Here is a 12,117-nt window from a genome sequence, read left to right as displayed (position 1 = left end):
TCCATATACCTTCCCATAACAGTCAAAGCTTCCTGGCCTCCACGTCCCTCTCTGTCTTCCTGCCAATCCCTGCCTCCACACTCCCCAATCCTGTCCCACGGAGCCACCTGAACCCCCACATGCACCATTCTCTCACTCACATATCCAGGCCTCAGAACGGGCTGCTCCTTCCACCTAGAAAATTCTCTTTCCCCCTGCGTAGTACATTTCAAATCTAAATTCTCCTTATCTATTTTTGTACTCAAGTCAGGTGTTTCTTCTTGGGAAGTCTTGCTCACCAACACACCCAGGATGTCCGGCTGTCACCAACACTAGTATGCCCCCAATATCCTAGATTTACCTGGAGTACAGGTAGAGAAGTTGCCCACGACCACTGGTACTCTTCCCAAATTTTGAGTTTACCTATAGTACAGGTAGAGAAACTGTCCATTTACCTGCTTTCACTCCCACTAGTTGGTCACCACTTAGGAGCACAGAAGATTCCATGCCCACCATTGTAACTTTGGTGCGTGGTTTAGCACCCAGCATGTGGTGGGAACACAGATTGAGCAAAACCTGAGTGGTCCCAGGCAGCTCTAAGCACGGAGCCTCACTTTCTAATTTAATCAGTTATACTGTTTGTATTAAGTCTGTTTTCATGCTGCTGATAAAGACATAACCGAGATTGGGCAATTTACAAAAGAAAGACGCTTATTAGACTTACAGTTCCACATGGCTGGGGAGGTCTCACAATCATGGCAGAAGATGAAAGGCACGTCTCACATGGTGGGGAAACTCCCCTTTATAAAGCCATCAGATCTCACGAGACATATTCACTATCACGAGAATAGCATGAGAAACACCTGTCCCCATGATTCAATTACCTCCCACAGGCTCCCCATCACAACACGTGGGAATTATGGGAGTTACAATTCAAGATGAGATTTGGGTGGGGGCACAGCCACACCATATCATATTCCTGGCAGAGAACACTTCCCTGAATGTGTGAGTCAACATTAAGCCATTTTTTCTAAGGTACGTAGAAGTGTCAATGTTCTGTAGCTCCAATGAATTGGACACCGAGAAGTAGCTGGGAGAAGGTGGAGTTAGATTTGTTGTTAGGAAACAAAGGGTCTTGAAAGCTACATCATCAAAAGTGAAAGACTTTTGCTGAATGTATCAAGAATCAAATAATTCTAGTTGTTGACAAGACTTCCAAACTACTTCCTATTTGGTTAATTCTCATTGAAAAAAGAAAATGCCACCAGCTGCAATTGAGCATGGGAAGACATGTAAACCATCAAATCCCACTCTGCATTTATGATATCCTTGGGTTCAGCAACACTGCATTTATCTGTGGAAGAAGACCACAGATAAATGCAGGTCTGCCTTCAATTCTATTTTGTTCTGTTTTGTTTTGTTTTGAGGCAGAGTCTCTGTCACCCAGGCTGGAGTACAGTGGCACAATCCTGGCTCACTGAAACCTCTGCCTTCCAGGTTCAAGTGACTCTCCTGCCTCAGCCTCCCAAGTAGCTGGGACTATAGGCGCACTCTACTGTGCCTGGCTAATCTTTTTTATTTTTAGTAGAGATGGTGTCTCACCATGTTACCTATGCTGGTCTCGAACTTCTGAGCTCAGGCAATCCACCCACCTCAGCCTCTCAAAGTGCTGGGATTGCAGGTGTGAGCCACTGTGCCCAGCCTCTACCTTTAATTCTGAAAGGCTTACTCAGGGCAGGCACACCACCTGCTATAGCAGCCAAGGAGAGATGGTTAGACCATAGAAAAGAATGTTCCAAAGTGGCTTACTAAAAGCATAAAGCTTAGTTGGTGAGAGACAGTTTTGCACATAAGAAAGAGAGGGAGAGGTAGAGAAAAAAAAAAAAAAAAGCAAAAGGGGGGTCAAGCACAGTGGCTCACACCTGTAATCCCAACACTTTGAGAAACCAAAGCAGGAGGACTGCTTGAGCCAGAGTTTGAGGCCAGCCTGGGCCACACAGTGAGACCTCCATATCTACAATTTTTTTTTTTTTTTTAATTAACCAGGTATGGTGGTGGGCACCTGCAGTCCTAGCTACTCGGGAGGTGGAGGTGGGAGAATCGCTTGAGCCTGGGAAGTAGAGGCTGCAGTGAGCTGTGATAACACCACTGCACTCCAGCCTAGGTGACAAAACAAGACCCTGTCTCAAAAGCAAAAGAAAAAAGGAAATGAAAGAAAAATGGGGAAAAAAAACTTTAAAGAAAACTGATAAGGAAAATACAAGAAAAGGAAGGAAAGGGAATCAACAGGTATAAATTGCCTTCAATCTCTAGTAAGTGAGGATCCTTATTATCACTTTACAGATAAGGAAAATGGGACACAAAGCAGTTAACATACTTGCAGGGACAGGTGCGTTGGCTCTTTCCTATAATCCCATCACTTTGGAAGTTTGAGGCAGGAGGATGACTTGAACCCAAGAGTTCAAGACCAGCCTGAGCAACATAGTGAGACCATGTGTCTACAAAAAAAATTTAAAAATTAGACAGGCACACTGGTGCAAACATATAGTCCCAGCTACTTGGAAGGCTGAGGTGGGAAGATTACTTGAGCCTATGAGTTTGATGTTGTAGTGAACTATGATCCCACCATTGCACTTCAGTCTGGCAACAGAGAGAGATACTATCTCAAAACAAACAACAAAAGAAACAACAACAACAAGAACAAACACACCACTTGCAGAAGGTGGGTATCCATTAAGTAACAGATGGAAAGAGGAAAGAAAGAAAGAGGAGTGGGATTCTGAAGAGTGAAAATATATAAGGATGAGGGGAAAATTAATGTATAAAGAGAGGAAAGAGGAAGCAAGCAGGCAAAATAATCCAATACCGTAATTCAAAAGGAAAGACTGCAACACTGACATTTCCCAGACATTCAGCTCGGAAGGCCTTGTTGTCCTGGGACCATACCAGGCTGGCCCTTCTCTGAGTATAGGGACCTTTCTTAAACCCAAAGACAAAAGGTCATCTACTGTGTGAACAGGTTGTATTCTTACTCTGTGGCATTTCAGGAACAGCTTCAGAGAAAGAATTTTCCATCAAGTCCTGACCAATCCTTAGGTAGATTACTGTGGAGGTATAAAATGCCAGGGCATACATAAGGCCAAAGAACCTGTATTCCTTCTTGGGTCCCAGATCTCAATCTAGACTCGGGTGGTCAGGCCAACGTCTCTCAGCTCATCCAACTGTGAGAAAAGGTCTTTCTAACCACCTCACCCCAACCCAAACAAAAAACATACCACTGGGCTAGCAATGCAACCTGATTCTCTGGAAATTGCAGATCAACTGTAATTTGTTTTGTCAGCATCCTTGCTTTGCATTTTTTGGTGTGTGTCTGTCTATCTTTAATGTTAATGTGAGTTTAAGAAACCTCCTACCTTTTCCTCTTTTCTGAGCACAGAAACTCCTGTTGATACATAGGGGTCATGGCTATAGAGAGAATCTGGCCAGCTGGCTAAGAGTGATAAATCCAGACTAGAGGTGAGCAGCCCACAAATTTCTCATATTCTTCTTTCTGGTTATCAGCCATCATTTTTCAATAGGTTCATATAACCTCCCAGCCCTAACACACAGAGCTCCAAAATTTCAGCTCTTGGCTATGGGAATGTTACTAAAACAACAGAAACAAGTTGTAACCAAGTACCAAGTTATATCAAGCATTGTGGAAGCTAATAATAATATTGACTATAACTATGATAACAAATAGTATACACCATTCCAGGTTCACAGGTGACTTTCACATATATTGTTTCATTTCATCATCATTAGCAATCCTGAGAAGTAGAGGGGCAAGTATTTTTCACTGTTGCCTGGATAAACAACCTGAGGTCCAGGTAGGTTAAGAAATGACTATTGAGGGGAGGACATAGAATTGAAACTTCTAATCCTGACCTTGGTCCCCTTTTCACCATAACATAGCTTTTGGTATATTGAGCTCTCTTTTGAAATAAAATTTGCCTATCTACAACTGTCACTTGGTGATATTATTTCTGATCTCCAGATTTAAACTGGAAAAAAAAGTTCCTATTTGTTTGTGTGTTGCATTTCAAACAGAACTTGAATTGCCGAATACCTTATTTAAAAGGCATCTGTTCTTCAAGCTAAGCATTGTCATTTCTTTCAAGCAGGAAGGTCCAAAGAGGTGAAAAAACAGAGACGTGGAGGAAAGATTCCTAATACACTAATACACTCTCCTTCCCGGAGGACTCAGCAGGAACCCTCTCTGGCTTCCTGGGCAACAAATCCAGCCAGGAGGATCTTAACTAAGGGTCTTGCTTTAAGTGTATATAGATTTTAATTTTAAAAAAGAAATATATATATATGTACATTTGCTCATGTATGGTTGCTGAAATGAAAATACCATCACGGGCCGCACACGGTGGCTCACACCTGTAATCCCAGCACTTTGGGAGACTGAGATGGGCAGATCACTTGAGGTCAGGAGTTTTAGACCAGTCTGGCCAACATGGTGAAACCCTATCTCTACTAAAAACACAAAAATTAGCTGACCATGGTGGCGGGCATGGTGGGCATGGTGGCATAGTGCCTATAATCCCAGCTACTCAGGAAGCTAAGGCAGGAGAATCACTTGAACCCAGGAGGCAGAGGATGCAGTGAGCCAAGATCGTGCCACTGCACTCCAGCCTGGGCAAGAGAGTGAGACTCCATCTCAAAAAAAAAAAAAGAGAGAGAGAAAAGAAAAAAAAATACCATCATATACTAAAGGTGTTTCCCAACTTACTAAAGTGAACTGACCCTTTTAAACCATCCTACGCTTGCTGATTACTTCCAAAGTTCATCTGATCCCTGCTCCTTTCCAACTTTAGAAGATGGTGAGTAAACTATTCTTATTGGTGGTAGTGGTGGATTTTAAAATTATAATTATTCTTCTTCTCATCATTGAATAAGTGGTGACCACATGTATTTGGCTAATTTTTAAGATTGCTTTTATAATTTTTGAAAGTGTCTGTCTCCCAGGGATACATCGTTTGCTACACCAGGCCAGTATTGTCTCCACAAACATATTTTCATTATAATCATTTCCATTTCAATCCTGCTTAAGAATAGCATTTTCTCATGACAAGGAACTACCTGGGTTTCCCCCTCAAATTAGAGAAAAGTAAACAGGCAAGTTGCAAGTATGTAGGAAAATGCATTATAGTCAGCCATAACTTCTTCATTATGCCACCATTCAGTGAACTCTTTGAAGTTAGGTGCTGTGCTTATCCACAGGAAAGAGGTGTGGTGAAGCCACGAAGCCCTGGGTTCCAATCTGTCTCTGTCACTTACTAGATTTGATCTTTGTTAAATCACATGATTTCCCAGAACTCAGTTTCCTCATCTGGGACATCAGCTTTGCAGAGGTATTTAAAGATTGAATAAAATATGAATATTTAAAAGCTGACACAGAGGAAACAATAAATATTAGCTTCTTGTCCCATTATTCATCTTAGCATCCCCACAAGATGAGCACCCAATTATTTATTTGTTCAATCGCTCTGAGTACAGGCATATCTTGGAGATTTTTCAGGTTTGCTTTCAGACTATTGCAATGAAGCAAATAGCACAATAAAGCAAGTCACACAAATATTTCGGTTTCCCACTGCATAGAAAAGTTACGTTTACACTGCACTGTACATTAAATATGCAATGACATTATGTCCAAAAAAGTAATATACAAAGCTTAACTTAAAAATACTTCATTGATAAATAATGCTAATGATCATATGAGCCTTCAGCAAGTTATAATCTTCCTAACGGTGGAGGGTCTTACCTCTATGTTGATGGCTGCTGACTGATCAGTGTGGTGGTTGCTGAAGGTTGGAATGGCTGTGTCAATTTCTTAAACTAAGACATCAGTGAAGTTTGCTACATCAATTGACTCTTTTTCTGTGAAAGATTCTCTGTAGCATGCCGTCTTTGACAGTATTTTACCCACAATAGAACTTCTTTCAAAATTGCAGTCGGTCTTCTCAAACCCTGCCACTACTTTATCAACTAAATTTATCTCTATCCTAAATTCTTTGCTATCATTTCAACAATTTTCACAGCACCTTCACAAAGAGTAGATTTCATCTCAAGAAACCACTTTTTTGCTTATCCATAAGCAAATTCTCGTCTCTTCAGATTTCATCATGAGATTTTAGAAATTCAGTAACATCTTCAGGCTTCACTTCTAATTCTAGCTATCTTGCTCTTTCCACCACATCTGCAGTTACTTCCTCTACTGAAGTCGTGAACCCCTCAAAGTCATCCATGAAGACTGACATAAACTTCTTCCAAACTCCTGTTAGTGTTGACATTTGACCTCTTCCCATGAATCACCATTGTTCACCATTGTAGCATCCAGAATGGTGAAGTCTCTCCAGAGGTTATCCATTTGGTTTGCCCGGATCCATCAGAGGAACCACTATCCATGGGAGCTGTAGCCTTAAAAATCATATTTCTTAAATTATAAGGCTTGAAAGTTGAAATTACTCCTTGATCCATGGGCTGCAGAACGAATGTTGTGTTAGCAGGCGTGAAACCATTAATCTCCTTGTACATCTCCATCAGAGTTCTTGGCTGACATTGGTGCATTGTCAATGAACAGTAATATTTTAAAAGGAATATTTTCTTTAGGCAGTAGATCTCAACAGTGGGCTTAAACTATGCAGTAAACCATGCTGTACACAGACACGCTGTCATCTAAGCTTTGTTGTTCCACTTATAGAGCACAGGCAGAGTAGATTTAGCATAATAATTAAGGGCCTTATGATTTTTAGAATAGTAAATGAGCATTGGCTTCAACTTAATGTCACCAGTTGCACTAAGCCCCTAAAAAGAAAGTTAGCCTGTCCCTTGTAGGTAAGCATTGACTTCTCCTCTCTAGTTATGAAAGTCTTAGATGGCATCTTCCTGCAAGAATAGACTGCTTCATATACACTGAAAATCAGTTGTTTAGTGTAACCACCTTTATTGGTGATCTTAGCTGGATCTTCTAGATAACTTGCTGCAGTTTCCACATTAACACTTGCTATTTCACTTTGTACTTTCATATTATGGAGATGGTGTCTTTCTTTAAGCCTCATGCACCAATTTCTATTAACTTCAAACTTTTCTTCTGCAGCTTCCTCAACTCTCTTGACCTTCACAGAATTGAGAAGAGTTAGGGCCTTGCTCCGGATTAGGCTTTGGTTTAAGGGAATGTTGTGGCTGGTTTGATCTTCTATCCAGACCAATACAACTCTCCCCATATCGGCAATAAGGCTCTCTTGCTTTCTTATCATCCATGTGTTCACTAGAGTAGCATTTTTAATTTCCTTCAAGAATTTTTCCTTTGCATTTACCATTTGGCTAATTTTTTGGCACAAAAGCCCTAGCTTTCTGCCTGCCTCAGCTTTCAACATGCTGTCCTCACTAAGCTTAAACATTTTTAGCGACTGATTTAAAGTGGGAGAGATGTGAATCTTCCTTTCACTTGAACACTTAGAGGTCATTGTTGGGTTATTAATTGGCCTAATTTCAATATTTTATGTAGTAGGGAATATGAAAATCCAGTGAGAGGAAGAAAGATGGAGAGCTGTCTGTCAGTGGAGCAGTCAGAACAGACATATTTATCAATTAAACTCACCATCTTATATGGGTGTGATTTGTGGTACCCCAAAAGAATTACAATAGTAACATCACAGATCGCCATAACAGATATAATAATGATAATAAACTTGAAATACAACAAGGCTTATCCAAATATGACACAGAGACATGAAGTAACCTCAAGCTGTTGGCAAAATGGTACCAGTAGACTTGCTTGACACAAGGTTGCCACAAACTTCAATTTGTAAAAAATGCAATATCTGTAAAATATAATAAAGTGAAGTACAATAAAACAAGGAACCTGTATATCAAATCTCTGCTTTGAATTTTTTTATTTCTTAGTTTTTAAGGAGAAAAAAATGATTAAAAATTAAAGCCACATGATTCTAGATAGTATAAGAGAATGTAGGGTGGAGAATTATGGGTGGGAGCAGCCAGGAAATAGGTTTGCCCACCTTCAAACTCATATTGCAGTTCTAGATATAGGGAGTGGTTTGTTATAATATTGGAGTATTTTTATTGTTTTTTATCTTATAAATGGAAGTTATAAAGCACAAAGTAAAATGAATGACATCAACTAACCTTGTGATTCAGAGTTTTTGGTTTGTTTTTCAGTAGAAAAATAACTTCTATTTAGACCTCACTGGCTGCACCATCTGTTCCTGACATTAATCTCCTTCTTCGTCTGCTGTTCCATCTTTCATGAGTGGTTCCATGAACGCTTACTTCTCCTCCAGGGTCTGGAAGCCGCCATGGCCAACTTGGAGGTGGTGTTAGTGTTCTCCAGAGGCCACTGCTCTATACCTGCAAAGACTTACAGAGGGTGAGCGCTCACTTCTTGGTTCCCACCACCCAGCCTTTCGGCATGACAAAGTCATTGGTCACTTCACCATAGATAAAGCCATCCAGAGGATTGATGCTCTTGTCAGACAGATCATAATCAGTGGATGCACTGTTCTTCATCAGTTTGCCATCCTTGATAAGGTAGCTCTGGACGATCGTGTAGGTATTCTTGTTGATCTCAGGGCAGTGGTAGTAGCCTTTCTGCCCAGTACATACCACAGAGAAGTCGACATGGACAGGATGTCATGCCCCAGCAGAGGCAACCTTGTGCAGCCCTTAGTGGGTCTTCCAGGACAGCTTGTCAGTGTGCCAATGACTGGTGACCACTTTGTAGCCTTTGCCCTTGGTCACCCCAGTGACATTGATCATTGCGTACTGCCCAAACACTTGGTTCACAGGTACTTGTTGCTCTAGACTTTTCTGGGACAACTCTCATTTCTCAGTCACAGTGCTTCCATTCATCTGCATCTCCATCAGGTGCCTTCTGGAGTAGAGGAAGCAGGCACACCTGGGTGTGAGCAATGATGCAGATGACTTGGGAGTACTTTTTCATGCTGTTGAAGTTCTTCTCCAGATGCTTTTCACTGTCCTCATCCTGCTATTTCTTACAGCACTTGCTAAAGGCCTATAAGAATTATGCCAGTTCTTCTCAGGTTTATGCCAGTTCTTATAGAAGCATCTCTTGCACTATTCCTGGATGTGCTCAGCAAAGGTGGTCTTGAAGGTCTGGAGGTCTCAATGGGTTTCCACATAGCCCACAATGCCTACAACCACCATGGGTGGCATCTTCGCAGTGACCCAGCTTCTGCTTCCCTCTTGTTCACCTTGGATCCTGGCCTACGGACTTGCCACAAAACGTAGGTCATGCCAGCCTTGTAAACCCGGAATGCCATGAGGTGAACCAATTGGGAAGGGTCATCCTTGGAGAAGCTCTTCACCTTCCCATGATGCCTGCTGCCATGCCTCCCAGGCAGGAAGCCCAGGGACCCATGTCTGGGAGCAGAGAACTTCCTGTGAGGCATGTTGTCATCAAATCCCGCCAGTAGAGCAGGAGTTCTTAATAGCTTGAGTGGATCCTCCTTTCCCAGAGATGCATTATAAAATTAGTACCAAATATTTAAAACAAAATGCTTCAATTATTTTTGTTACAGTGTGTTTAAAGTAATGAAAAATTAGAAACAATGTAAACATCCAATAATAGGAGTATGACTATATAAATTGTAATCGTTCACACAGTGGAATAGCGTGCCACCATTATCAGGCAGACCTTTATTTACGGATACGTTCATAACAGTGAGTGAAAAATTCGGGATACAAATACACACACAGAGGAAATGGACAGTTTTCAATATGTTTATAGGTCAACTTGCACAAATTTTCTGGCAGGTTATATAGTAAATTATTTTTTCTGGGTGGTAGTTTTAGGATGATTAAACTTATTTCCCTTTTACTTCTTAGTAAAATACATTTTACTTTGTCAAGAATGTTCACTGCTTCTGTGATTTAAAAAGGGGATGAGGCACACAAATATTTTTTTAAGTAATTCAGTATTTATCTACAGTATCTTCCTCCTGATGGCCACTGCTTTGAAATAAGACAGACTGAATTAAATAATCTGAAGGACTCTAATTTGGTCAGCAGCATTTCATTCTTTATCCTAAATATATCTTTGGAGTTTTATTAGATAAAATAAATATTTATTAGATATTGCAAGAAGAAAAATAAACCAGTTCCTATCAAACATGAAGTCTAATCAAAATTTCGAGTTTTTAACTATAGTTATTGCAGTGAATCTGCTTTTAAAATAAAAAACTTTGCAGAAAGGTCATAGTTTCTAATAGTCGATATAAGAAGGGAAGGGAAGAATCATGGGAGGATGAAACTAAGCAGCTGTAGATGGGTGTTGAACAAATAGAGGAACATCTAATCATTTCCATAGTTCTAGTACTAAGAAATTGGCAACAGGCCAGGCACTGTGACTCATGCCTGTACTCCCAGCATTTTGGGAGACTGAGGCAGGAGAATCACTTGAGACCAGGAGTCCAAGACCAGTCTGGGCAACATACTGAGATCCTGTCTCTCCAAAATACGTTTAAAATTATCCAAGCACAGTGGTGCATGCCTGTATCCGTAGCTACTAAAGAGGCTGAGGTAGGAGGATCACTTGAGCCCAGGAGGTCGAGGCTGCAGTGAGCTATGATTGCGCCACTGCGCTCCAGCCTGAGCAGCAGGGCAAGACTCTGTCTAAAAAACAAAAATGAAAAGAAAATTGTAACAAGAGGCACAGTTAAGCATCACTAGCAATGCTTTCTCTCTGTTGGAATCCCTGACATCTCCTCCATGGTGAGCTGAAGGACTAGATCCCAGTTTGAGCAAGTAGTAGATGGAGATTGTCTCTGGCTTAAAATTCAGAGAAAAGGAAATGAGTATTTGCCACCAGCTAATAATGGTCTAGGAAACAAGTCCCTAAATGTTCACCTAAGGGGATCTGATGACCTCCAGCGAAAAGGGCATAACAGGACTGAACCTTTTACAGAGGGTCTGGTTGGTTCCAAGCCTGTGTACATGGAAGGAGCTGGAAAAATAGCTAATCATGGCAGAGTAGGATTGCAAAGAGTCCAAAAGCACCCCACTGAGAAAGCAAGAGAACAGTGCACACTCCTTGGTTACAATCTTGATTCTATCACTTAAAGGGGTGACCTACAACAGTATTGCACCACACTGGCCCCCATTCTGGTGCCAGTCTACAAATGCATTATTACTGGACCACAACAAATACAGAAAGTGAAAGTAAGTATTTGGAAACAATTTCACTTTGCTGCGACATCCAAGACCATGATCAGGCAATAAATCTCCTTGAACAGTGTACAAACTAGCTGGGTTTTGTTGAAATTGCATGATGAATCACATGTGGTATGACATGTGACAACACCTGGCATTTTGTTAGTTCGTTAACTGAATGCCAAAAGCATATAAAAACTTGTAGAACAAAGCATGTATTTACTTTTATAATTTGTTCTTTTGTAACCACTTTCATTTTTAATCAAGCTTATTTTTAAGTTTATGGTTCATCATTATTAGCTAAATTAGGGAAGCAATACTTATATTTTTAACCTTAATATACTAAAGTGATCTTCAGTGACAATTTTGGGAGGAGAGTCAAAAAAAGATTCATTCTTCTTCTGAAAACAGTAGTAGTAAACTAAATAATAACAAAGCTGATACTGAGAAAATGAAGACTAAAAGGCTTAGTGCTTGTTTTACTCCAAAGTATGAGTCCTACATTGAGTTATTTGTGTGATATAATTGATGGAGAAGTGGTAAGATCATAGTACGGTATTTACAGGAGATGTACTGGCTAGTAAAGCAATAAAACCAGCAAACCTTAAGCAGCATTTATATACAAAACATAAAAACATTCAAAACCAAGCAATTATGTCTAAATATAGCCATCTAAAATGTAATAATCACTATCAAAATTAAAATCTATCTCTAAAACTGGAGTTAGCCCAAGCAACATAATGGGTATATATATCTAACTTTCAAAGGACAGATCATTGCTGTATTGTGTAATCAATTCCAAAGCATAGAAAAAGATGGAAAACTTCCCAGCTCAATCCAAAAATCTAGCATAATAATCTTTATTTTAAAATATAAAGACATTTATGCAAACATGTAGAGAAA

At 40.3% G+C, this 12,117-nt stretch overlaps 1 pseudogene; it reads right to left on the bottom strand.

The window, feature by feature from the left end:
• Positions 1–8,258: 8,258 nt before the first annotated feature.
• Positions 8,259–9,455, bottom strand: LOC105503510 (annotated as a pseudogene).
• Positions 9,456–12,117: the final 2,662 nt, after the last annotated feature.

The sequence above is a fragment of the Colobus angolensis genome, unplaced genomic scaffold (assembly GCF_000951035.1).
Source record: "Colobus angolensis palliatus isolate OR3802 unplaced genomic scaffold, Cang.pa_1.0 Scaffold86, whole genome shotgun sequence".
NCBI lineage: Eukaryota > Metazoa > Chordata > Mammalia > Primates > Cercopithecidae > Colobus > Colobus angolensis.
The sequence above is the reverse complement of the archived record's forward strand: the minus strand, read 5'-3'. Positions and strand labels throughout refer to the sequence as shown.